General features: G+C 42.0%; 1 long non-coding RNA gene across 44 annotated transcripts in view; it reads right to left on the bottom strand.

Moving 5' to 3' along the window:
- LOC103788949 (uncharacterized) overlaps nt 1-25,012 on the bottom strand; it is a 196,391-nt gene that overhangs the window by 138,458 nt on the left and 32,921 nt on the right. The window lies entirely within an intron of this gene.

Genomic DNA, 25,012 nt, shown 5'->3' with positions numbered 1-25,012 from the left:
CAGGCATGAGCCACCACCCCCAGCCAGTTCCACTTTTCTTAGGAACATCCACCATGGAGCCTTCCACGTTTTCCTTTCAACCTGTACTGGGTTTCTAGACCTGTCAAACATCTGTCATTGTGGGACTTCTTTCGCCATTAGCCTGGGAATTCCCTTTAGCTCTCCATTGTATTGGATCCCCCACTTCCAGTATCCCATGATTTTCTATTTGTTGTTTTATTCTCTCAGTAAAGTTGACACAAACTGAGAAGAGTTACCACGAGATGTAAAATTTTTAAAACCTTACATATTGGAAAGTGTCTTTTAGTCCTTACACTTGATTTGTAGTTTGTCTGGAAAAGTAATTCTAGAGTGAAAATTATTTTCCTTCAGTAATCTAAGGGCACTTCTTCATTGACTTCTAGCTTCCAATGTAGCTGTCTAAAAGTCTCATGCCATTCTGATTCGTCTTTTCTGTATATGACCTATTTCTTCTCTCTGAAAGCTTTAAAATCTCTATTTCTGGCATTCTGGAATGCGTTGTGCTTTGTGAGGGCCCTTCTAATGTCATTGTTTTGAATAGTTTGGTTGATGCTTTCCAGCTAGAAACTCATGTCCTTCTGTTGTTGAATATGTTTATTATTTCTTAGGTGTTATTTTTGTTATTTAGTTTTGTATTCCCTTTTTAGAATTTTTATTAAGTAAATGTTGGTTCCCCTACATAAATCTCCTCTGTTTTCTCCCTGTCTTCTAGCTTTTCTCTCCTGTTTTCTATCTACATTCAAGATTTCCTCTACTTTATCACAGAGATCTTTTATTGTGACTTCTATTCCTGTTACCATATTTTTAACTGTCAAGATGCTCAGTATGAGGAGTAACATCAGCAAAACGGTGAAATAGAAGTTTTCTACCATTATCTCCCCCATAGAGCATCACTTTTGACAACCACTCATAGATCATACTACCTTTGTGGGAGTCTGAAAAATCCAGCAGAGAAGTTCCAGCACACTGTTGGGAAAAAAATCTGAGAAAAGCACATTAAAGAGAGTAAGAAGAAAAAGTTCACTATACCCATGTCACTCCTCCCCTAGGGCAGTACAGCTCAGTACAAAAAGAGAATCTCTCGGCCCATGATTTCTCCCATGAGAGAAAGTAAGAACATAGGAAGTGAGCACCTGGCTTCCCCAGTCATGTGGAATGCTGCTCAAGAGGGCTACACCTTTCTTTTCCACCTTTCTTTACCACTCAAAGTACCATGGTGATTGGCAGAGCTAAGCAGTTGGGAAAGATTGCAAATAGAGAAGAGAATAAACTCACAGCAACCAAGACTGCACATTCAGCAAAGGGTTGCAGTTTTAATTAAGTGCTTCATGAACTTCATCAAGACACTTGCCCAAAACTACTTGAGACAACTCACCTGCAGACTCCCCAACTGACCCACAGGCTTCTACAATGTTATGCATGCCTCACACAACTCCCCTGCCCCCATGCCAGCTTCCCACTTGTGGCCTCATGGACTGAAAGTGTGCATCCCAGCAGGAGGTTTATAAGTATGTGCAGACAGACAGCCTGACTTGGCAGGATTGGGAAAAAAAGTATGCAAAGCTGAGTATTTCAGGGCACAATTCTAGGAAAACAAGTGAGAGGATCTCAGCACCTGGTTTGGCTCTGCAGAACCAAGAGAAGGCAAATAATCTTAATAATTCATCCCCCAAGAGAGAATAAGAGGTGGGGAGGGGACATCTTCATATAAAAGTTCAGAGAGAGCCTCAGAATCCCTAGTCAGACTGACTGGTGAAGGTGTTTCTCTCTTAAAGCTGGTCAGTAAAGACTAGAGGAGTTAATTGCTTCTTCAAATGCAAAGACAGCAAGCTAACACTTCAAGGAACACAGAAAATAATTGTGACACTAGCAAAGAACCATGACACGAACAAAGGAACAATTTTTCAATAACCACCCCCAAAGGAATGGAGATCTATGAATTCCCTGACAAAGAATTTGAAATAATTGTTTTAAGGAAGGTCATTGAGCTAGAAGAGAATAACTCTTCTCTTTATTGAGATAGATGACGCAACATTATCAGAAAAGCAACACATGAACAAAACAATAAACTCTCCAGAAAGAAATTATTTTCAAAAAGAAAGAAATTCTGGAGCTGAATAATATAATGGATGAAGTTAAAACGCAACAGAGGTCTTCAACAGCAGACTCAACCTAGCAGAAAATGAAGAATCTATGAACTCAAAGACAAGTCATTTGAAATTATCCTGTCACTAAAGAAAAAAGGATGAGAAAGAGAAAAGATAGCCTACAGAATTTGTGGAATGCCATTAAGAGAATTAATATAGAGGCTCCTTGACTTAGAATGGGGTTATGTCTCAATAAACCCATCATAAGTTGACAATATCATAAGTCAAAAATGCATTTAATACACCTGACCTACCTAACACCATAACTCAGCCTAATCTACCTTAAACATGCTTAGAACACTTACAGTAACCTAACGCTGGACAAAATTATCTAACAAAAAACCTATTTTATAATAAAGCACTGAATATCTCATGTCATTTATTAAAAATTGTACTGAAAGTATAAAACAGAATGATTATATGAGGACCTGAAGTATGGTTTATACTGAATGTATATCACGTTCATGCCATCATAAAGTTGAAAAGTTGTAAGTTGGACCATTGTAAGTTGAAAACCATGTGTACAAGTCTAATGGAAGGAGGAAGAGAGGAGAAAAGGGCAAAAAACGTATTTAAAGAAATAATGGCTGAAAACTTTCCAACTGTGGGGAGAGATATGGATGTCCAGATACATGAAGTTCAAATGTCTTCAAACAAATTCAACCCCAAGAGTACTTCGCCAAATCCATTGTAATAAAAACATCAAAAGTCAAAGATAAAGAAAGAATTTTGAGAGCAGCAAGAGAAAAGAAACTCACCAAACATAAAAGAATACTATAAGATCACGGAGGATGTCTCCACAGAAATATTCCAGGCCAGGAGAGAGTAGGATGATATAGTCAAAGTGTTGGGAGAAAAAAGGCAACCAAGAATACTTTACCTAGAAAAGCTGTCCTTTAGAAATGAAGAAGAGATACCACCGTTAAGTTGTTATTGGCTTAAAATAGGCTGTTATGCCTCACTCTAACCCCAAAGCAAAAATCTATAGTTAATATCTACAGAGAATAATCAAATTATAAAGAAAAACACCATTACTATAGCAAATAATCAAATTATAAAGGAAAACAGCAAGATAGTTAATATCCCAAATGAGGTAAGGAACTCATAGAACACAATAGCAAAAAACAAATAACCCAATTAAAAAATGAGTAAAGAACCTGAAAGGGCATTTTTCTGTTGAAGACATAAACATGGTCAACAGACATATGAAAAGATGCTCAATATCACTAATCATCAAGGATGTGTAAATAAAAACTATAATAAAATATTACCACATACATGTTAGAATGACTATGATCAAAAGTGTTGGCAAGGCTGTGTAAGAAAGGGTACTATTGTACACCATTGGTGGGAATGTAAATTGATACAGTTATTACGGAAAACAGAATGGAAATCTCTCAAAAAAATTAAAAACATTGTTACCATATGATCCAGCAGTCGCACCTCTGGGTGTACGTCCAAAGGAAGTAAAATTACTAACTTGAAGAGATATCTGCACTCCCATGTTTAATTGTAGCAGCATTCACAGTAGCCAAGATATGGAAATAGCCTAAGTATCCATCAACAGATAAAAGGCTAAAGAAAATGTGGCATATGTGCACAATGGAATGTTATTTGGTGTTCAAAAAGAAGGAAATCCTGCCATTTGTGATAGCATGGATGAACCAGAAGGACACTATGCTGAGTGAAATAAGATAACAGAAATACAAACACTGCATGATCTTACTTATATGCAATCTAAAAAAAAAAAAAAAAAACCTTGAACTCATATTAACAAAGTAGAATGGTGATTATCAGAAACTGGAGTGTGGGGAGAAAGAGACGATGTTATTCAAAAGATACAAAGTCTCAGTTATAAGACAAAAAAGTTCTGGAGAACTAATGCATGGCATGGTGACTACAGTTAGAAATGTATGTTATATTTGAAATTTGCCAAGAGAGTAGACTTCAAGTGTTCCAACCCAAAAAAAGGTAACTGTGTGAGGCCTGCTAATTAGTTTGATTGTGGTGCTCATTTTACAAATATATGTATATCAAAACATCGCATTATACACCTTAAATAAATACAATTTTTCTTTGCCAATCACACTTCAACAAAGCTGGGAGAAAAGCTCGTTCCTTTTTTATAGATGCAATTTTTTATCTGTATGAAGAAAATACTGACTTATTTTAAATTTTCTTCTTATCATCACATTGTCTTTGTTTTCTCAGTGTTTTATTGTTCCTGTTAATTTACTTGCTATCTACATTTCAAGTTAGAAGCCATGCTCAGTCTTTGACTACATTGGGGGAGCCTTTGGCTATTCTTTGACTTAAGAGAGAAATACTGACCAGAAAGACCCAGCCACCACTCCACTGGGGACACCCAAAGGGCAGTAGCTGCGGGATTCTTTTCTTGCGTTGGTCTACTTCCCCTGAAAACAACCATCCAATCTACCTGTGTTGTGCTATGAGCCTGGCTGTTGCATTCTGGGAGCTGAGTGGTAGAAGGAAGCTGGAGTCCTCCACATTCAGTGTAATATCTTTCACTTAACCCCCCTGCTTTGAATAAAGCACACGTGATATTCTCTTTCCCTATGCTCAGCTGTGTCCTGAGCCCAGAACGTCTCAGTTTCAACCTCTCTGGAAAGGACACATTCTGTTTTCTGCTGAATTAAGAAAAGGCAAGTTGCCTAACTGCTCAGGCTGGCGGATGGACTCTGAGAATCCGATTGCTCTTTTAATCAGACTTAAACCTATCCTCCTGTGTTCAGAGCCACCTACACCTTGGTTTCTGGAGGAGCCCTGAGCCTCCAATTTCTAAGATGCCAGAGGTTCTGCGGGGGTGAGCTGACATGCTCTTTATGATTCTCTTCCCTCTTGCCTCCCAGGCTTTCCTTAGGGTTTAAGAAGACCCTTATGAGTCCTGCATCCCAGCTTGCCTTCTGTTGACTTCTCCCATTTTTCCACTCACTTTGTCTTTGCGGGTTTTACCACCTTCATTCAATCAATGCTGTTTTAGCTAAGTCTGGGGAAGAAACCAAAATAAATAGATCTGTTCACTCTGTGACATTTAAGTGGAAGTTTTCAGGGCATTTTGATTTTTTATGTTAAAGCATCTTGATTTTTTATGTTATATATGGTAAAAATAAATGTATTTATTTCCCATTATAATTAAAAAATAAATATTTTAAGGGCTTTTCTGAGATCATATTAGCCCTGACCATATATTTTCTAAAAAAAAAAACAAAACAGCAAAAGCAGGTGAAACTAAAATTACCATCTCTATCTGTGACAGCTTTTTCACATGAAAACTCAGCTCAGGTCCTGGAAAAGGGTTGTCAATTCCCTGGTCTGTAGGGCCAGTTCAGGGTTGGAGAGAGAGAGACACCAGGAATGGGAAAAGTAGTGGAGGGAAAATGCAGAGAGAAGAAGGGCTTGGCCAGGAGCAGGGTAGGGGAAAAATCATCCCACCTTCTTCACAGACCTCTCCACAGGCAGGCCCTGCCCAGCAGAACAGATACCATCATAATGAAACCCTTTCCTAAACAAAAAGAGTTTGAGAGTCCAACCTAACAGAAATCAATGCCATAAAATCCCAACAGAACTAGAGAATTAGGGCAGTCCCCCAAAACCCACTGCAATGGGCTCTGACCTCAGAGATACCGATTGTGGCCAGTGGGAGGGGCAGGGACACCAGGAATGGGACCAAGGAGGGTGTGGTCATGTTCCCTCCCTCCCTGTTTTTCTGAGGAAATTTAATTTCTTTTTAGGGGGTTCTTTTTCCTACCAGAATCCCTTATTCTTGTTGAGGCCACAAAACCTTCACCTCATTTCTTTTGTTTCGGGTTCTCTGCTTTTAAGTGTTTAGGCAGAAACCGAATTTGTAATCCAGTTATTGCTACTCATTTGACTATTGTTTGAAAAGGCAAATAGATCAGTTCTGAACCCTATTAGAGCCCATCCATGTCCCCTCCAGCCTTGGGTCTGCTGGAATGCACTGTATCCCCCTCGCAGGATGACTTGCTATTCATATTTAGCAGATGCCATTTGCCGTCTAATCCTCTCACCCTGCGCTGTGTTTTAGCCACTTGCTGCAGCATAAAAACATGCCATGGTAACTATGTACTTAAGAGCCTGTGTTCCTGGCCCTTGATTCTGAACTGAAAAAGGAAACCAAATAATGATCAACTCATAAAATGAAATGCCCAAATTAGATTTTGTTCTTTCTGTGGCCCAGCCCCCAGGATTGCAGTGACTAATGCAGCAAATGGAGTGAAGCACAGAGATTTTAGGCCCTTGGGTAAAGCACAGCTTTGGCTGCATGTCAGAGGGTTGGAAACCCAGGGAAGGAAACTGCTTGGAGCAGTCATGTCCAGTGCCAAAACAAGGCGGGGATGATTGCAAAGCACTACGGTGGCTTTCTCATCAATTCTATCTGAAATCCGCTGGAGGAAATCCACAATATGTGGTTTTCTGGCCTATAGTAGCTTTTAATAATGTTGGTCCAATTCCTAGGGGGCTGAGCATGATACAGCCCTGGCTTAGTACCCTACAGCTGAGTTAGCAATTAAAGCAGTGGCTACTGTGGCAGGAAGAGGGCAGGGAATGGGAGTAAGAAGGGCCTGAGAGGGAACTCCCGGCGTGCTGGTAGGGTTCTGACTTTTTATCTGAAGGCTGCTTGGGGTATTCAGTTTGTGCAAGTCCATCAAGCTGTACATTTATGACGTGCGCGCTTTTCTACATGTAAATTATTCTTCAATAAAGCATATTTTTTAAACTTACATCAGTGACTTTTACCTGTCTTGAGTCATAAAGCCCTTTGAGAATCTGATAAAGGATGAAAAACTCACAAAAGGAGAAAGACTCACAAAACCCCTAACTGTGCATCTAATCTTGGGAGTTTCATTGACTCCCTAAAGTCATAAACAGAAGAGAGATGACCTATGGGCCCCAAGTAAAGGTTCCCTGCCTTCCAGGATTCTCTGCCTTCTTTGTTATTTCCACTCCCATTTCTACTCAAATGCAGAGAATCAGCTATGGATCCTGCAGACAGGCTACCCTGCCCAGCACTTCCACACTGCCAGCCTGGCTCTTCTCTGGTCTCCTTTGTCCCCAGTGCATCCTGGGCACCTCTGTCATCATGAGAGTCTTCTGCTCCAGACCCACACTGCCTATTCATGGCTAACTGGAACAAATGGAAACATCTCCTCCCAGATTTGCAGGAGCTCCATCAGACCCCCTTTCTTATCTACCCAACCCCATCTCATACCATTCTCCAACCACAACCTGCAATTTTAGTGAAGTTCCCAATGCGTTGATTCATTTGTGCCTTTGAACATTCCACTTTTCTCAGCCCCAAATCCCTCTTTCTGTGTGTGAAGCTCATACAATACTATAGCTACCATCCTGCCTTCTCTGAGGACCCTTTCTTAACCACACCAACAAAAAGCTCTCCCTCTTTGGAACTCCGTAACATTTTTATTTCTATCCCTGATTTTGTTACATGGTCCTGTATCAGTAATTTGTTCATTTATTTGTTATTCTATAAGGATGGTCTGTTATTTTATTTAAACTCCATTAGTTTTTTATTGCTATAACCAATTACCACAAAGTTAGTGGTTTGAAACAACACAAATATATTATCTTACAATTCTCTAGGCTAGAAGTTCAACATGGGTCTCACTGGCTAAACTCAAGGTATCGACAGGGCTGTGTTTCTTTCTGGAGGCTCTAGAAGAAAATCCATTTCCTTGCCTTTTCTACCTGTGAGAGGCTACCTGAATGTCTTAGTTCATGGTCCCCTTTCTCCATCTTCAAGGCCAGCAACAGAGGGTTGAGCTATTCTCACATGGCAGAACTCTGCCCTCCTCTTGTACCTCTGTTTCTCCCTTTTAACGACCCTTGTGATTACAGTGGGTCCATCCAAATAATCCCAGATAACCTCCTTATTTTAAGATCAGTAGATTAGCAACCTCAATTCCATCTGCAACCTAAATTCCTCTTTTCCATGTAAGGTAACATATTAACAAGTTCTAGGGATTCCGATGTGAACATCTTGTTGATGGGGGTGCATTTTTCTGTCCTGCCACAAATCCTATAGCACTTTCTTATCTACATTTGATTTATCCCATGGTCCTGTATGATTCAGTCATTCATTCTGTAGTGAACATCTGTTGTTTTGTGGTCCGGTATTTATTTATCCCACTTCTAATTGTGATATCCCGAATTTACCCCTGGGAGTCACTACATCCCACATCCTCAGGTCACATGTAAGGTTACCGTACATGTACTCGGTGGAGAAAAATCTCACCTCAAGTCCAGCTTTGGCCACAGTGACTCTTTCAGTGATGGCCATGTGACCCAGTGGGAATCAGATATTGGTAGAACTGGTCGAAGTCACTGTTGACCAATGACTATCTGTGTTAGTATCTAAGGCTAGTTTAAATTTTCCTTTTCATTTTCTTTAGTGGCAGGTTGACCTTTGCCTATCTAGATATAGGGTAACATCATAATGATAACAACAATAAAAATAGGAACAGTATCAATAAATGCTAACATTTCTTGAGCCTTTACCCTATATCAGGCACCATTCTAAGCAGTCTACACACACTAAGAACATAAGAGAGGCTTATGCTCTTTGCCTTTGTATGTGAATTGGAAAGATGAGACTCTGGACGTGCCAAGAATACTATGGGAAGCCTGGAAATGAAGCCCACACTGGAAAAGGCAGATCTGACAGAATATTAGTGCCATCATTTGAGTCCCCTAAATCAAATCACCACTGAAATCAGACCAACCTTTGGGCTTTTCAGTTATGACATTTATAAATCTCTTTTATAATTAAACCAGTTTATATCTGTCACAACAGGAAGAGTTCTAAGTGAAACATATTCCTTCATTCACTTATTCACTCCTTCATTCACTCATTCTCCTTCCTTCATTCACTCCCTCATTCAACAGGTTCACCCTGACTGCCTACATTGCATCAGGCACTATGAATAGGAGATACAGTCATGAAAAATACAGACATGGTCTTTGCCCTCATGGAACTTACCATAAAGTGAGGAAGACTGACAAAAGACTGACACACTTCAATATAATGTTGCTATTATGATGGAGATTGTGAAAGCATTCAGCATAGGCAGGTTACCTAAAATTGGAGGTCAGGGAAGCAATTAAGCTGATGTAATAAGGTGAATATGAGTTCACCAGGCTAAGACAGGAGAGAGGTGATGATAAATTACGTTTCAGAGAGAGGAAAGAACATACGAAGAGGCTAGAAGGCAAGAGATCTCTACTTTTTTCCAACTCTCTAGTTGCCTCTACAACCAGAACATAAACTCAGAGTTGTGTTTTGAATTCTTTCTACACTGGGAACAATACCTAGTATAGAAGACTTACTCAAGAAAAAAACCTAATGACCAGTGACTATCTGTGCTATTATCTAAGGCTAGTTTAAGCCCTCATTTTCCTTTTCTTCAGTGGCAGGTTGAGATTCTACCTGTCTGGATGTAGGGTAATATCATAATAATAACCACAATGAAAATAGGAAAAGTATCAGTAAATGCTAACCTTTCTTTAGCCCTTACCAAATATACACATATTTAGAAATAGGGTCTTGCCTTGTTGAACAGGCTGATCTTGAACTCCTGGCCTCAAGCAATTCTCCTACCTAGGCCTCCCAAAGTGCTGGGATTATAAGCGTGGGCCACTGTGCCCAGTCATATATGCATTATTTAATCCTCACTATCCTTTGAAGTAGTTGTTATTATTATTATTGCCATTTTACATGTGAAAATACTGAAGCAAAAAAAGATAAGCAATTTGCGGAGGATGGCAGATATTTCTGATTGACTGACAGTCATTCATCCTGTCTTCTCCTTGCTAGAAGAACCTCAGTTTTGTTCAGGGGATCATGTCATGCAGGGAGTGGAGTCCTACCCTAGGCCCAGGGGGATGTCATAATTGGCCTAAATCAATGGCCTAATCCCATTTGCATTGGTCATGATTAGGCATGTTAGAAGCAATCGCAGACAATAAGACATGAATAGAAGTCTGCTAGGAATCCTTGCAGACTAAAAGGAGATAAATGAGAGAGACTCTCTTTCTGTCTCTGGACATTGCCATCTACATGGAGTGCCTAGAACTGGAGCAGTCTTCCTTGAACTGTCAGAGTAAAATAGAATAGGGTCTAGAGACAGGCAGTTTCAAAGCAACTCATGGCTCACTTCTTAGAATTGAACCAAAAGGAAAACCCCACCTCTCCATGCCCAAGTGACAAGAGGCTGAAGGTCCCTCCCTCAGCAAAACTCCTCTCCCCTTCCACAAACAGGAAATGCCTCTGATTGGCCACGAGCCAAGCCTTTACCTTGGCCTTTGACTGGCTGCAGGCCAAGCCTTCATTTGCATAGGGGCTCCAGCCTCTGATTGGTCACAGGCCAATTCTTCATTCACATAGGGTATAACCTAATTGGAAGCCTCTAAAGGGTGTTAGTAAGTTCTTCTAGTTAATAAAAACCGCAGGGGACATTATACTCAGGGCTCTTGAACTACTCAAGCCCACTCATGCTCTGTGGAGTATACTTTCACTTTAATATTAATAAATCTGTGCCTTTATCTTCCATTGCTTTGTTTAAGCATTTTTGCTAAATTCTTTCTTCAATGCACCAAGAACCTGGACAACTCATAGTCAAGACTTCCCATCTGGTAACAAGAGGAGTCAGCTCAAAGAACAACCAACAGAAGGAGGATGACAGCCTGGAAGAATAAAAAGAAATTTGTCCTTAACAATATTATTTAGCTGCCAAATTGGCCAACCCTGGCACTGACTTCTCTCTGGCCTTCTTGTAATATGATATGCCGCATTTCTTCTCATTTAAGATGCCATCAGTTGTAAGATGGACCATTACATTGTATCTGACTAAAAAAAAAATTTTAATGCTGCCAAATTATGATGTTATGATGCTATATTGTCATTTAGAATTTTTAATATATACTTTTAGAATTTTAGAATATACTTAATAAAAAGTTACATTTATATTAACTTATGCCTAGACTTCTTATATCACATATCACTCTTGTGCATTTAAACTTAAATATAAATATACTAATTTAAAATAAATTTATCTGGGTGCAGTGGCTCACACCTGTAATCCTAGCACTTTGGGAGGCTGAGGCGGGTGGATTGCCTGAGCTCAGGAGTTTGAGACCAGCCTAGGCAACATGATGAAACCCTGTCTCTACTAAAACACAAAAAATTAGAGGGGCATAGTGTCACACATCTGTAGTCCCAGCTACTCGGGAGGCTGAGGCAGGAGAATTGCCTGAACCCGGGAGGCTGAGGGTTCAGTGAGCGGAGATCACACCATTGCACTCCAGCGTAGGCCACACAGAGTGAGACTCTGTTTCCAAAAATACATACATAGATAAAGTAAATTAGTCAAGGTATTGCTAAATCTGCTTTACATTGAGTCAAACTCTTGAGAATCACTTGTCCACTCAGAGTTATCAATGTTCTAGTTTTTCCACATACAATTGTCCTCGGTACCATGAAGAACATTGGTGATACTGTGTTTCTCAAGACAGTGCCCTTCTGTAATCTCTGGAGTTGTTTCCAAGAACGCCATCACCATTGTGCAGGTTCAATGCACAAGGACAGGCAATGCTTAGCAACAGCAATTGCATGACATACCTCATATCAGAGATGTTAAAAATATAAAATGTATGTGTGTGCACGCACATGTGTGTATACATCTTAGGCTAAAAAATGGGGGGTAACAATTTTTTCTTATTGTTAACACACTTTTAGTTTGGCTTCTATTATTTGCAGTAAAACACTTCCTTTCTGTTGTGATGGTCATCAGTTTAATACGTATCAGAGCTTCTATTTGAACCCAGTCATTCTAACTCTACACCAGGCTTCTGATCACTATGTTATACAGCTTTTGTGTTTTAGACAAAGTGGCAGATCTGATTTGTTGATAGCAATTCCCTGGAGTGTTGTGTTGAGAAGATTCAGAGGACATGTTCTGTGACTGCCATGGAATCCTGAGTGGTGAGTTGTATTGTGCAAACCACATATTTACCTTTCTCAGATAATTGTGTCAACTCTCAACTTTCATTCAAAGCCATGGATTCCTACAGATAGAACGGGACCAGCTTCAATCTAAACATTTTGGGGCAAATAGGCAAGATAAAAGGATATCCAAATTAGGTATTGCACGTCTCCAGAGAGTACCATTCACATAGACTATGGTGTAAATGGCAGCCCCTGTTTACATGCAGTAAACAACTTGCACGGTCGTCCATGGCAGGCCTTGAAATAGTAATTCTCTATTTCAACATCATGGATACAAACTTTGCAGCTAATTGCAATCATTTATTCTGAAATTTTATACCCAGTATGAAGGTCAAGTTATTTTTATGTCTAATTAAATTTCTCCTATTTAAATTGAATTCTCTTCCTGGATGACACAGACTTAAGAATAATACAAAGCATTTAGTCTGGCTCTGTGGAGGCTCAATATTCATCAAACATAAGTGAATCATTAAAAATCTTTCATATATTTGAAGGCAATAATTAAGTCTCCTATTCTCATTAGCTTCTCCAGCTAAACAAACCCAATTTACTTCACAAGCTATTACTATGGGTCGAGAACTATATGCATGCTAAGCACTTTGATTCTCGACATCATTTCATCCTCACTATAACGCTATACAGTAGGCAGGCAGTTATCCCATCTCACAGATGAAGATGGTTGTGGGTAAAAGTGCAAGTGCTGAAGTCAGACTGCCTGGATCCAAAATATCCTGCTCCACATGATCTTGGTCAAGTCACTTCGTTCCTCTATGCTCCAGTTGCCTCAACAACGAAATGGAGAGATTGAAGTGCCTACTTCACAGGATTGCCTCGGTGTTTAAAGTATTCAGCCTAATGTCTGACACTTAATAAATAATCAACACTCTTTCACTGGCATTGTGATTGTAGTTCTAACATTCCATATGCAGGAAGGAACTGAGCAGGAATTTGAACTCCAGAATGTTTTTCCCTACTCTGCCTCTCTAACTCTGCCACAGGTTTGAAAAGGACTTTTGAGACTCTGTCACCCAAACTCTTCATTTCACAAACAGAGGATCAGAGGCCCACCAAGGATCATTCCTGCACACTTCCCCACCAGGGAGAACAGGGCTCTCAGAATAGCCACTCTTGGCATGGCGCATTGACTCACACTTGTAATCCCAGCAAATTGGGAAGCCTAGGCAGGTGGATCCCTTGAGCCCAGGGATTCAAGACCTGCCTGGGCAACATGATGAGACCTCGTCTCTACAATAAATAACAAAAATTAGCCACGCATGGTGGTCCCAGCTACTCAGCAGGCAGAAGTGGGAGGATTGCTTGGGCCTGGGAGGTAGAGGCTGCAGTGAGCTGTGATTGCCCCACTGTACTCCAGCCTGGGCAACAGAGTGAGACCCTGTCTCAAAGAAAAAAAAGAAAAAAGAAAAAAAAAAAAGAATAGCCACATAGCCACTCTGCCACCTGTTTTAATGCTTCAGACCTATCTACTGGGTTGTTTCCCCTCCCATTGGCATGAATGGAGAGGCCTTTGAGAAAAAAAAAATAGCCATCTTATAAGAAATCACTTGAAGCTGTTCTGGTTTTTGGCAAGAGCTTTTCCTTCCACAAGGCCAAACTGATAGAGCTTCAGAGGAGTTCCCGAACCTGGAACCTCCCAGCAAACCTAGGACCTCACTCTGCCCAGGAGAAAGTGCATGCTTGGAAACTCCAGAGCCCTACAGCAATTATAAGGCGTTATTTGCTTGCCCCGGGGACTTTTTGTGTGAATTAATGTCTCCTATTAAATATGAAATCCATGATAATAAATTGTCCTGAAGGGCTCAGATGTCTTTAATCGTGGTTTTATCTTCTCCCCCAGGCCTGGTGACTTCTAATGAGCTCCAGCTCACATCCTGGATGAATTATCATTGGAGGAGTGTGTGCACTCAGTGAAAATAAACTAGCAGAGACTCATGTTTACTTTTTAATTCACTCTATCCAAAAATAGTTTCCCTTTTAAATAACATTTTTCAAATAGAGGAGTGAATGCTGACTAACCCTCTGTGCTTGGTTCCTCATGCTCCTCCCCCCCGTCAGAAAAAAAAGAGACACACACACACAATTGAAATTATGGAGTACAGTAATATGAACTTGAAACATCTGTGACCTTTGACAAGTTTTTTTCCCTATCCTAGGCCTCAGTTTATTCATCTATAAAATGAGGAGACTAAGAGCTACCTCTCATGGCTGTTAGGAGGATTTGTGTAAATAAACTGTCTAGTTCAATATTTATAATAAGTTATTTATTTATTTATTTTTATTTTTGGAGAGACAGAGTCTCGCTCCGTCACCCAGGCTGGAATGCAGTGGTGCGATCTCGGCTCACTGCAATCTCTGCCTCCCGGGTTCAAGCAAGTCTCCTGCCTCAGTTTCCCAAGTAGCTGGGACTACGGGTGCATGTCCCCACACCCAGCTAATTTCTTCTGTATTTTAGTAGAGACAGGGTTTCACCGTGTTGCCCAGGCTGGTCTCAAACTCCTGAGCTCAGGCAATCTGCCCACTTCAGCCTCCCAAAGTGCTAGGATTACAGGCGTGAGCCACCGCACCCAGCCTGAATTTATAATGCTATAAAAAGTTGTATATAAATTGAATTTGGGAAATCCATCCTGTTTTCCTATTGATTTACTGGATTTCAGAGGTACTTCATCTTTTTTCTTTACTTCTCCCAGAACTATAGCAAATGACAGCTCAAAACTGGTTTTCTGCCTGCCTCTGCCTTCTCTAAAATAGTCATGATCTATTAGCAAATTCTTAAATGCCCTGGGGAATTACTGCTTATAGGGATCTTGTGTTAAAGTGATGCCGTTGCCTATAAAATAAATAACCACCTCCTAATGATCTGGTTTGTAAGTTGGTATATTGAGTTTCCATAAGCTGAACCAACACCATGAGGATCTCTCCATTTTGATTTCCTCAGCTACCTCATTGGTTAAAAAAAAAATAGATGCAATTTTTTATGCTCCAAGAAAGGGAAGGAGGAAGCTGCCCCCCACTGCTTTCTATAGGATAGATCACTGTTGCTGTGGTTTAAAGCTTTTATCTTTTAGAGCAGTTTTAGATTCATAGCAAAATTGAAAGGAAGGTACAGAATATCCCATATACCCTCTACTCCCGACACAAGCATAGCCTCCTGTATTATTGGCATCTCCCACCAGAGTGGTGCATTGGTTACAACTGACGAACCCTCGTTGACACATCATCACCCAAAGTCCATAATTTATACAGTAATCCTCGCTTATCCCCAAGGACTAGTTCCAAGACCCCCAGTGAATGCCTGAAACCTGGAATCGTCCTGAACCATAATGTACCATGTTCTTCAGACCTAACAAGTGGGTAGCAGAGACAGTGTGGATATGCTGGACCAAGGAAAGATTTAAGTCCCAGGTAGGACAGAGCAGGATGGCTCGAGATTTCATCCACACCACCCAGAATAGTATGCAATTTAAAACTTGCAAATTGTTTATTTCTGCAATTTTTGTTTAATATTTTTGGACTACGGTTGATCACAGGTCACTGAAACCTTGAAAAGCAAACCTCAAGAGACTACCACATTAGGGTTCACCCTTGGTGTATGTTCTGTGGATCTGGACAAATGTATGATGACATGCATCTACCATTATAGTCTCATACATGGTAGTCTCACTGCCCTAAAAATTCTCTGTGCTGTGTTTATTTATTACTCTCTTTGGGCTAACCCCTAGCAACCACGGTCTTTTTACTGTCTCCATAGTGTTGCCATTGTTTTGTTTGTTTTCTATAATTCCTTCTTTCAGCATCTAGAAGAGGAAAGGGCTTGCAGGCAGGGTCTCTCCCAGCCCTGGTGATGAGGGAATAGCTCTGAGTATCAGCATGTGAATCTGGGCGTGGGTGTTGGAGAAGGGACTGAACTTCTGAACTGGAGCTTGGGTCTGGGTGGAGACGGAGTCACTGACAGGAAGAGCCCTTTGTCCAAATAGTCGCCATCTCTCTTCCCAGCACCTTTTGCCCCGTTCCCTCATGTATCCCTCACAGGGCTGCTGCAACCCCACCGAGTGGAAACCAAAACCCAGAGGGACTCTAGTTAAGGACACCATGACTTCCTCTTCTGTTCTGAGACAATGAGTCATCCTCTGGTTTCTCCATTGATTAAAAGATGAATATAAATATGTACTCCCTGGGGAAACCATGCAGTCTAAGGATGAAACCTCAGCCATTATTCATAGGTTTAAGATATACCTTGTTCCTGACAGGTGCTTCAGGTTATAAGAAAGTGCTCTAAGAAGGAAGCCAAGAGCAAAAGATTATAAAAGAAAATAGTTGAGAATATTTTTACCTAAACTCCTCTTGTGGGTATAAAATTCACAGTTACAATTCTGGAAACACTGTTTCTATGAGCGACACAGAAAAAATCAAATCAATCTTTTTACATCAAGATAACACCATCAAATGAGATTAGAGCCCACCCATTTTGAGTAATTTGTTCATTTAAATTGAAGTTCTCTCTCCCTGCTTTCTCCTTCTTGTCTCCCCAGGAGCAAATTAAGTTCCTGGAAGACTTGTTATACCCTCCTGACTTGTTCTCCCCTTCCTCGGGAAGGGCGTCTGTTCCAGGTAGTACCTGCAGTCCTGGTTGGTCTAAGTAACACCCAATGTCATGGCTCAGCATCAGCTTTTTTCCTTATCACACACAATTCTAAAGTGTCCACAGCTGATATGACAGAGGCACAGTAAATGTAGATTGTCCTCCCTGTGACTCAGCCTCTACTTGGTTCTCCTGATCCTGTTGTGCTGTCTCTCTGAGCCCCAACTTTTTGCTCATCCACACTAAGACTGCCACAGTGTCCCCTCAAACCACATCACAATGATCCCATGCAAATAACTGGTTCTGACTTCTTAACTACGTTCCTCTCCTCTACCACAAGGTATGGGACATTTTCAGATCTCATGCATACCCATTTGACCTGAGGCATACTCAGAGGCAGAGTACAGGGGAATATATCTCAGATCCTTTCCACTCAAAATGCCAGCATACTGCTCGACTGAGGCCACCTCATGTGGGCATGGGACACCCCAACAGACAAGTGGTCTCTTCCCAGAATTTAGATTCTGTTTTTAGATCTCCAACCCTCTCTACTCCTTGATGGGTTCAATACAAACCAGGAGAGAAGGGGCAAGTAGAGGATAATCATTCCATCTTCAACCTGTTCAGAGTGTTGTGTGAATCCTCAGAGGATCCAGGGAGAAAATGTATGTAAGGCATTAAGCATGGGGCCTGGCACATAGAAAGTGCTCTATCAGTCTTATGAAGATTAAAGTATCCTCATCAGCTAGCACAGTCTAATATTTAATCAGTTACTTGATGGATTTGTTAATATAGCTGTGTTCTCATCACCCAGGCAAGTACAGTACCTTACACATAACAAGAGCTCAGAAATTCTTTGTTGAATTCATTCATTTTGAGGAATAAAATCCAATCTTCCTGAAGATAAGTTCTTTTCTTTCCACTGAACTAGTGAAGGATGGGGGGGGGGTGCTGGTATTTCACCTGGGGATCCCAAAGGGACTAGGATATGAGTTGGCTAGAAAAGGGGTAGGGAAGTATGGGGCTTTCCCACCCACAATAGTCCTGCTTTATGTTCTTCTTTCACAATTATTTGACAGAGCACCCCATGAAATCAAATTGCTAAGTCAAATTTAGGAAATGGTCCTGAAATTGATGGGTGCAGGGAAGTATCCTTCAGTCAAAATCAGAAGAAAGTGAGTATTGCTGATCAGAGGCACTCCTCTTACCTCGAGATGGGAAGAAGCTATGGGAGGTGACACAGCAGCAGGAGGGCTACGCTCAGAACTGTGCCTCGCATACGTTGGGCATGTAGTTGGTGGATGAGTTAATGAATGAATGAATGAATGAATGAAATAACACTTCCAGATTGGCATTCTAAACCTCCCAGTTTGTTTGTTTGTTTGTTTAAGACAGAGTCTCGCTCCAGTCTGGAGTTGGTCACACAGGCTGGAGTGCAGTGGCATAATCTCGGCTCACTGCAACCTCTGCCTTCCAGGTTCAAGCAGTTCTCCCTGCTTCAGCCTCCTGAGTAGCTGGGATTACAGACATCTGCCACCACACCTGGCTACTTTTTGAATTTTTAGTAGAAACTGGGTTTCGCCAGGTTGGCCAGGCTGGTCTCAAACTCCTGACTTCAGGGGGGTTCCACTTGCCTCATCTTCCAGTGCTGATATTCCAGGTGTGAGCCACTGAGCCTAGCCTGAATCTCATGTTTGATTCCCCTTTGTTCTGAGGGTCACCCTGGTACACACTCACTAGACCACACCTTGGCTACCTGAGCTTCCAAAATCAATGTACACAGAACATTGAATGCCCTTGGTTCACCCGTCACTCAAGCAGTAGTCTTTGCCCAATACGTAGCCTTTCATCCCTCACCCCTCTCTCTCCCTTCCCCTTAAGTCTCCAAAGTCCATTATATCATTCTTACACTTTTATATCCTCATGGCTTAGCTCCCACTTATAAGTGAGAACACACAGTATTTGTTTTCCATTCCTGAGTTACAGTCAGTTCTGTTTTATAGCAGAGTAGGGTAACTACAATATAACAACAATGTATTATATGTTTCATAATAGCTAGAAGAGAGGAATTAAAATATCCCCAACCCACAGAAGTGACAAATACTCAAGGTGATGGGAACCCTAAATACCCTGACTCAATTATTACACATTTGATGCATGAAACAAAATATCATATGTACCCCACTATATATCAATAAAAATTCAAAAACTGTTTAGAAAACAGTAAATGCCCAAAAGAGCAGGATTCATTAGTGCACATACATGAACAAATCCCTGACACACCACACTTCAGTCCAACAGTAAATTAAATGAAAGCTAGCTACCACAGAATGTTCTATAATCTATTCAGTGTGGGCATCTGAGATGCGTAAGAACCAGTAATCAGAGCTTTGTGGCAGAAGTGTAGGAATAAAATGTAATTTCTGCCATCAAGATACTTGTAACCTAGCTGTGAGAAAAAAATAAACACAGAGATATAGATCTATTCATACTAGGAAATATGTTTGAAATTACATGTGGGTGATAATGGTCATTTCATGCTACAGGTTTTCAAAATAGCAGGTGATATCTTTGAGGACCACAGAGGTGAGGGGAGACTTTCTGGAGGAGATGAGATGGCCTGAGTCATGAGCACAATTTAGATTAGAAGGTGGCTGGTGGCAGGGGGAGTCCCTGAACACTGAGGAGGCTGTGTTGAGAAGACAATGGTGAGAGTCTCAGCTAATAATAATAGTTTGACATAAATTATCTCACGGTGTCTCCTCAACAACTTTCCCAATATCATGTGGCAGATATTGCTGGAGTCTCTTCTTCCTCCTTTGTGACAGGACTTCTATTTTGTTTGAGGTAACTACATGTTCAGTTAAAATACTTGATATCCCAGCTTTTTTTTGCAGGTAGTGTTGGTCATCTTGACATAGTGTGTTCAACAAAGTATAAGATACAGTCAGTGAGTGGGCTTTTTTTTTTTTTGGAGACACAGAGTTTCACTCTTGTTACCCAGGCTGGAGTGCAATGGCACAATCTCGGCTCACCACAACCTCCACCTCCTGGGTTCAGGCAATTCTCCTGCCTCAGCCTCCCGAGTAGCTGGGATTACAGGCACGCACCACCATGCCCAGCTAATTTTTGTATTTTTAGTAGAGACGGGGTTTCACCATGTTGACCAGGATGGTCTCGATCTCTTGACCTTGTGATCCACCCGCCTCGACCTCCCAAAGTATTGGGATTACAGGCATGAGAGTGGGGCTTTCTAGAAAGCTCTCCAAAGAGGGATGGCTCATGTCTTCAGCTTCCTGCCAATTTTTCTATTCCCCTTTATCTTGCTTGCAACCAGGAAAGCCATCTGTGGCTCTGGAAGATTTTGGGAGCCTGTGTCCTTGATGAGCCCCTGGAACAGTGGTACCAACCCTGGCTTGCTCACCTCTGAACTACTTATTATATGAGAAAAACAAACTCCTATTTGGTTAAGTCACTGCCACCTGACCTCTGTGGTTTCCAGCAGATGCAGTCTTAGCACATATAGATAGGTGACATTCCTACCTTGTTCACAGACTAGGAAACCAAGGCTCAGTAAGTGTCACCCCTCATAAGCAGGAAATCCAGTATTTAAATCCAGACCAATGCAGAACAAGGCTGGTTGGTTCCAAAACTAGACTGAGAACCTGTGAAACCACGCCAGAGTAACACTAAAAATTAAAGAACCAAAGCAAAGCCAACTTTTTACCCTCTCGCATAACCTTTTCACAACCTACCTTTTATTTGATACTAGCAGGTGTCTCTCTCCCTCAAAACACTGTTTCAGAATCTAGAAAGCAGGACGAGGACTACAGCTTTAATCATGCTTATAGCAACAACTTCTCCCCCGCTTCCCCATGCCCAACTCTGGCTAAGTGGGTACCCCCAAAATACTGGATGGGTTTAGTTTACCACAAATCACTCAGGATAACACTCAGGATAAAAAAAATCACACAGGATAACTGTCTCTGGAAAAGCCATCCCTTTGTGTATGGGTGTGTGTAGTTGTGCATGTGTGTGCCTGAGCATGTGTGTCACACTGTGAACACGTGTATAAATGTGTATCCAAGTGTCTGAGAGCAGGGGCAGAGGAAGAATTTTTTATTGCTGTCAAATTCCATCCTTCCACTCGGCTCCTACAGACCAACAGTGACAGCACCAATGATTATATTAGCGATAACTAAACTTTTTGTGCAGGACCTGAAAATTTAATTTCCTTGTGGGAAGCGGTAGAGAACTAAGCTTATTTGGGGCCAAGAACTCATGAACTTTCCCAGAAAAGGAAGAGAGAACAGCAGATATAGCCACTGGCCTCTGATTTTTCTTGAAAAATAAAAAGGCACAAGCTCATGTTTAAATGCCCCCTTTGGAAACAGCTCCAGATTCTTTTTTCTCTGTACGTAACCCACATCAGAGTGGGTAGGAAGACATAGCAGCCCTTAAAAAACCACTAAATTGATTCCAATTTATTCCGGATTTGTGATTTTTTTTTTCTTTTTCATTTAAAGAAGTATACTTCCATCATTTTTTTTTTCTTCTCAAGTTGCGTGGATGGTCAAAACCCTGATAATATGCACTGCATGTTCACCATGTACTAGGAACTGTTTTAACAGTGTTTGCATGCTTTATCTCAGCTAATGTTTCCACTTTGAAGATCAGGAATCTGAGGCACAGAGAACATAGGTAACCTGCCTAGGGTCACACAGACAAAAACTGGCAGAACTGGGATTCAAACCCAAGCAATGTAGCTGCAATGCTCAAGATCTTAACCATGGCACTATATAGCCTGATAATTCTGGAACTCTCCTCCTGGTGTCTGAGTATATGAGTTCTTGGAATACAAGCAACAAATGCCACCTCTGCTTAACTTAAGCCAAAAAGAAAGAAAGAAAGTGGAAGGAGAGGAACGGCACATGATCCACGGTTTCGAGAGACAAAATCCCAGGAGAGCCTGCTTGCCACCATCTTAGTCGAAGCTCATCCATTGAGAAGGGTTGTGCTGGGGACCTAAGCTAACCATCCCAGGCTGCTTGTGAGGAAACGGAGGCTGTACCACCAAACCAAGAGGATATGGATACAAAGCAGGAGAAAATGAGGCACATACATGCTACCATGTCTCCAAGAAAGGAACAGATCTGAATGGAAGCTGATTAATTTGAGGTTGAATTCTGACGTAAACTTGGTACCAAGAGATTGACATTCAGGTATTTTTTAAATGATAAAGTGATCCACCCTTAGAATTCATCCATTCGCTCAATCATGAACGTCCTTTCACTAAATAGTCCTTATTGTATCCAAGTAGGGCACTGGGAGATTCACCGTTCCCAAAGGGCTCCCAAAGAATGTTCATGTGGGGACATCAGACATGCGCCCATTTGTGTTCCAAGCTCCATTACACATCACCGACAACTGACGCAGGGGTAGGTTCTCAGCGTACAGCAATGACAAGTCAGACACAGTCCTTACACTCCATGAGGCATATGCGCTGCATGCCTGATCTTTCAGGAGATATGACAGACTGGGATGAGCATTATGATGAGGCAGTGAAGTGGCCTGGGAAGGCATAGAGCATAGGAATGCAACTTGGAACATGCTGGATTGTTTCCATTTGCCACTCCAAGATCTACTTTCCACCTCTTTCTATCCTTTTTTGCACCCCCAGGAGGATCACACTTATGCATCCGAAACAGGGTCTTTTGTCCACTGGCCCCCAGCTAGATTCAACCAGTGGAGGCACTGGCAGGAGACTGGAGAACAGAGGGAGAACAAGGTGGAGGCATTTATTTGCCTAGTTCCCTCCCTCAAAGGTGGCTGTAGGTTGGCTGCCTCCCTCTGCATGAGGCTACAGGTCCCAGCAGGTTCCCTGACCTACATTCCTACAGCTACCACCACCTTCTCCTGGCCCCAGTAACTGCTCCCTCCCCAGCCTGTTCTAGCTTAGCAGGGGGAATGGCTGCCGGGCCTTCTTAGCTCCTACTTTCCCCGTCAGATTCCCTTAATTCTGCCCACACTTTTGGGAAAGCTCCTTTATTTACTCTGAGTGAGCCACATTTTGTAGAGGGGGAAGTAAGGTTTACCTAGGAAGTGACATAAAAGTGGATACGAACAATTGAAGCAACAATAGCAGATGATAATACATTTATATTAGGCGACCTGCAGAGCAGTTAGTCCCAAAAGCAACTACCATGTGGGTTCTGTCAAAGACCTTTTATTCTTAGATGTACTAATTCAATATTGTAAATGATATGGCACAATTCGTGGGGAGATGCCAGAGATATACCCAGAGTTAATGCGATTAACCCCCCTACATGAGCACCGTGGGATGTCTGCCACCCACACAGCCAAGGTATGCTCCTTCTGGTGTCTCCTGCCCCCAACCGCAGCTGACTGAACCACAGGTAGGCAGACACCAGGTCTAAGCTGGGGCAATGAGTTACCCCTTCTTTGGGGACTGAGGCTCAAGAATGTTCCTCCTTCTCTGCCGGCCAATTCTGAGAATAAGCAGAATAAGCTGCTGCACATTTGTTTGCCATCACTGCACACAAACGTGCAGCAGCAGTCCATTGAGCATGAAGGATCCTCGCTTATTTGTGTGTTTTTAACTCAGGCTCCTGGCAGAAGGCAATTACAATATTTCTTGAAGGGGCAGCTTTTCTAATGGGTACAATTGGGCTGTGGGCAACTGGACAATGGGGAGGGCTGGGTATCCTCATGTCACACGTCCACCAATGCAGTGAACGCCAGTCCAGAGAGAGAAGAGGCAAGGCAGACATTCAGAAGAGCCAGAGACTAGAGACTGTGGCACCTGAAGACGTGAGAAACTGTGAGAGCACGTCCCCCAGGTGCCTGTGCCACTTCGGTCCAATCAGCCATTTCCACCCCTGGCTTCCACAAGCTGCCCCTTACAATCAGTTCCCATAATTTGCTGAGTGAGCTTGAGCAACTTTCTGATACTTGTCTACAGGGATAACATTTCTAAGCTATTAACCAATGTGCTCTTTATTCTAGAATTTCCTTATACCCCTGGGCTGTTCCCCCTTTTTGTGTTTAGTCCAGCAGTCTGCCTTCATTCCCTGAAGGAATAGCTGACATAAGAGAAAGGGGGGGGGTAAAAAAGAAGTTAATGATTAACTTTGAGCTTCAAGGGCTTACGCACAGGCAAATAGGATGGCCACATGCACAAACCACGTATCTCAGAGAATACAAGTGGAGTAAAGGTAAGGCGTCCTATTCCCAGAATAGAAAGATGTCCCTAGGCTGGAGATAAGGGAGCAGGGAGAATAGAGATCAATTAGGACCTAATTTGTAGGACTCAAGGACAAGGTGGAAAAGTGTGTAGAGATGGCTCAGGCTCTGCTTGAGTCAGCGCTGTCCTTTCATATTGCCCAAGAGCTATGCAGAGAACTGTAGACGCCCAGGGTCCATTCCAGTAGGCACCATATGTTTCCTGAGCTAAAGCACCTGGGAAAATCCCCCACTGACTGCAGAAGTGATGTCCATCAGACTCTGATACTTTCTTCAGTCCACTCTGACCCACCTGCCCTCTGTGGCACCACAGACCACCCAGTGACTGTCTCAGCAGGCACCGTACATAGTATCGCCGGAGTAGGAGAATCAAGGGATGTGACCACTTAGAGAACTCATAGTTCTCTAAGTTCAGCAAGAAATGAGACTTGATAAAAAAATATCATTTTATCTTTGTGGGCAAGCTGATAAAATGAAGGTGAGATGGCAGCACATTTGGGGGAATTGGGAACCATCTGAACAACCAATGAGGCAGAAGCTTGATTATGCCAGGATCTACTTTGAAAGCAGTCTCTGTCCTCAGCTCTGTCCTTTGTCCTCATCTCTGTCCTTCTCAGGTGGCAGCTAATCAAAGTACAGGCCATTTCCTGACTCAGCAGAAAGAGAGTCATGATCCACAGCAAGGTCTGCCACGGCTGGGACATGGCACCCGGCACACGCTCCTGGCATTTGCATTCTCTGCCCTCTACCATAGCATCCCTGCCACACCTCCTTTCTTCCTGCGCACAGACCACCCGGAAGTCAGTCTATGGCTTACTTTTTGTGTTGCAGGTACCAGTAAGCCACCCAAACAGACTTCAAGAAAAAAGGAAAGGTCTATTAAAAGGATACAGGGTGTCTCCAAGAACCCAGGAGAGGAGTTCA

Source organism: Callithrix jacchus, chromosome 2 (genome assembly GCF_049354715.1).
Source record: "Callithrix jacchus isolate 240 chromosome 2, calJac240_pri, whole genome shotgun sequence".
NCBI lineage: Eukaryota > Metazoa > Chordata > Mammalia > Primates > Cebidae > Callithrix > Callithrix jacchus.
The sequence above is the reverse complement of the archived record's forward strand: the minus strand, read 5'-3'. Positions and strand labels throughout refer to the sequence as shown.